The 3237-nt window shown below is 39.3% G+C and overlaps 1 non-coding gene across 1 annotated transcript; it reads left to right on the top strand.

The window, feature by feature from the left end:
• The first annotated feature begins 2325 nt into the window (after positions 1 to 2325).
• On the top strand, positions 2326 to 2432 carry LOC118480050. The gene has a single exon (XR_004861690.1). It is a non-coding gene; the product is annotated as a small nucleolar RNA R71 (small nucleolar RNA).
• Positions 2433 to 3237: the final 805 nt, after the last annotated feature.

The raw sequence follows: 3237 nt of genomic DNA, 5'->3' as shown, positions 1-3237 counted from the left end.
AAAGAGCAAAAAATACCAAATCCCATAAATGAAGAAGCTCTCCTAGAGAGTCATACAAAAAGTGCAAAATGCATAATTCGTACTAAAAAATGGTATTTGTCTTAGCCCTCGTTAGATATTTTGGTCTTTTTGCTGTACGGAAGTACTGACCTGATCACCGATTATCTAAACGTTGAAATACAAAACGGATGAATTCAGTATACTCACCTACTACGATGAATCTTTGTGCATACCTTGATCGCGGGGGTACATCCTGAAGTGGGACACACTAGTATATCAGTAATAAAATTACCTTAACGTATCATATGGTAATGGAACTTGAAATGTTCATGCATTTTGTTTAAGTGGATAAACATACTGGTAATCGTCTTGGACTGCTTTTCACGAAAAATTATATAAGAATTATCTAATAGTGTGAAACAGTTTGATTTTGCTGATATGATCTTCTTACCAGTGATTCTCACAAAAATAGAGTGTTTATTGCTTTTGTATGTACTTGCTTTCAGAAAATATAAAAATCCAAAAATAGTGTCTTTTTCTGTTTAAAATTCTTAATGTACGGAAAACTGTTATTCTTGGAGGAATTGTTACTGATTGGGGGAGACGGTGTTAGAAAGTGAGTTCAAAATTTTAAATCATGCAGGTTCTTGTTGGACAAAAGTTTTGCGTGTTGGTGGTAAATTGAAAATGCTTAATCTGTAATACAGTTTTACTATCTCTTGAATAATAATAATTTATTTAACTTTGTTGAAAAATTCTTATGGTTTCTCGAGATGTTTGTTTTATAGTGTACAGATTGAAGCAGTATGTTGCTGAGAAGTTGCTGAGAAGATGAGAGTTTGATTGGATACATGGTAGAACCTCCTTTCTACATTGCAGACAAGATTGAAGAATTTGAAGATTGTTATTCAAATGCTAAACTGGAGTTTACTCATGTGCTAACGTTTTGAAGATTTGGTGATTGGATGCATCAGCTTAGGGGGAGTGTGTTGCTGACAGAAGCTATTGAAGCTGAAGCTATCCAAAGACCAAAGACAGTGCAAGATTACATGAAGATTACAAGAAGACACAAGAAGACTGAAGACAAAGTAATTTTATGAAGCTATTGTCACGGGGGAGTTTGTTGGTGCATATTTGTGACAACAGCTTAGATTTAGTCTTTGGATATCTTGTAATTAGTTAAACGATAAACGGTTAGCGGGTTTAGCTTTGTAATAGTTAAATTATAGAGTTTGGGCTAAACAAAACCCAGTTGGGTCATAGGGGGACAAATTGGACTTGTCCATGTAGGAATCCCTAGCCCAAGTAGCAAACCTTGTGTTATATAAACAAGGTTATGCATTAGGGTTTAGGTTAATCTGCCAAAACAGTTTTCAGAGAGAATTCTTGAGAGTGATATAGGCTTGGACGAATTTGAGAGAGTTAGGGTTTTGATTGATTGTAATTCTTGTGATTGATAATCAATAAAAACTAGGTTGATAAGTAATTTTTATTTCTACTCATTCTGTGATATTCTGATCAAGAGGATTCCGCACTCTTGATTGGATTGACAATTCTGTGAAGATCCATATGACAAGGGGACCGACACTAGGTAACGCGCCTTGTGGTCTCTCGGAGAAATTTTGAGCTAGTTTATTTAATTGTTTTTCAATGTTCTGAATACTAGCTTGTTGATTTCTAAAATTCGATTCTAATTGTTGAAATCGATCCGAGTTTTTCTTATCGGAGTCAGAGATGAGACGTGAGAAGGTGTCTTCAAGCCTCTCTCGTCCCCCTTGTTATTGTTGAGAGAAATTTTGTGACTCATTGCGTGGTTGTCGAATGTTTATTCTCTGATTTTGATTTTGTTGGTTACTACTATTGCCAGGTTCTCTCCAACCAAGGTTAAGGTGGTTACGCCATCCTTGGTTGTAGGTACGTGTCGGAGGACCTGGCGGCCTAGGTCTATTATCAATGTAGTTTACCATTTCCGTTTGATTATCCAATTCATTCATACAACTCCAATTTTCATGTGGCCCACCACACCCTTCACAAGCCATAACCGAGGCTGTTTTTTCCATTTCTAGCTTTTTGATTTTTGAAGAGAGGGCCTCGATTTGGGCTTGTAAAGAAGTGCTTTCGTCAACCTTATGGGCACCCGGGGCAATAGATTTATTGCCTCGGGGAGTGTGCCACTAAAAATTGTTTTGAGCAATTTCTTCAATTTGATTATAAATTTCATTTGGGCGGCGATCACGTAAAAGTCCCCCGGAGCTAGAGTCAAGTGTTTGTCTTGTGTGTGGCAACAACCCATTGTAGAAAGTGGATACTTGTTGCCATACCGCAAGACCATGATGAGGACACTTTCTTAGTAGCTCCTTCAACCTTTCCCAAGTTTCGTATAAGGATTCCCCGTCCTCTTGTGAGTATGTGTTAATTTCAGTCATTAATTTAGCCGTTTTAGTAGGAGGGAAATACATATACAGAAACTTTTGGGCTAGTTCATCCCAGGTGTTTACCGAACCAACTGGGAGGGTATTAAGCCAAGCCTAAGCTTGGTCTTTTAGTGAAATGAAAACATTCGTAGGTGGATGGCGTCATTTGATGCTCCGTTGATCCGAAAAGTGTCACATATTTCCAAAAAGTTGGTAATATGTAAATGGGGATCTTCATCCGCAAGCCCGTTGAAGGTTGCAGAGTTTTGAAGCATTTGGATCAAATGCGGCTGAAGTTCGAAGTTGTTGGCATCGACATTCGGTGCATTGATAGCGGCACCTAGTTTACCTATGGTAGGCCGTAGGTAATCTTTGAGGGTACGTTGATCCGCCATTGGAAGTAGGTCCCCCAAAACTTTCTCTTGGTTTTTAGCTTGAAGTCTTTTTCTTAGAAAGAGTTCGGGTTCGTCTAGAGGTTCTTTAATGTCTCCACTGGAACTGGAGCTCATATACTGCGTAGAATGTTCAGGTGTGGTGCCTGGGTTCCAAGTCCTGCAATAAAAACAAAAAGAATGTTGGTCAGAAGTTTCACCACGGCCCCGTTCTCAGATGAGCACGGGCCTGTGGTCAGAGTTACAACGATTGTTTTCCGTATCCCTGTTACTGGAAAGCTCGACACGACCCCGTGTTGCACCGACACGACCCCGTGTTGCACCGACACGGCCCGTGTCCGACCAGGCACAGCCCATGCTGAGCTCTGCAGAAGCTGAAAAATTAAGACAAATCCTAAAGAAATATAAGAAAAGAAAAACGATTAGGCCGT

The sequence above is a fragment of the Helianthus annuus genome, chromosome 6, assembly GCF_002127325.2.
Source record: "Helianthus annuus cultivar XRQ/B chromosome 6, HanXRQr2.0-SUNRISE, whole genome shotgun sequence".
In the NCBI taxonomy this organism is placed as follows: Eukaryota; Viridiplantae; Streptophyta; class Magnoliopsida; order Asterales; family Asteraceae; genus Helianthus; species Helianthus annuus.
Note: the sequence above shows the minus strand (reverse complement) of the source record. Positions and strands in the feature narration are given on the sequence as shown.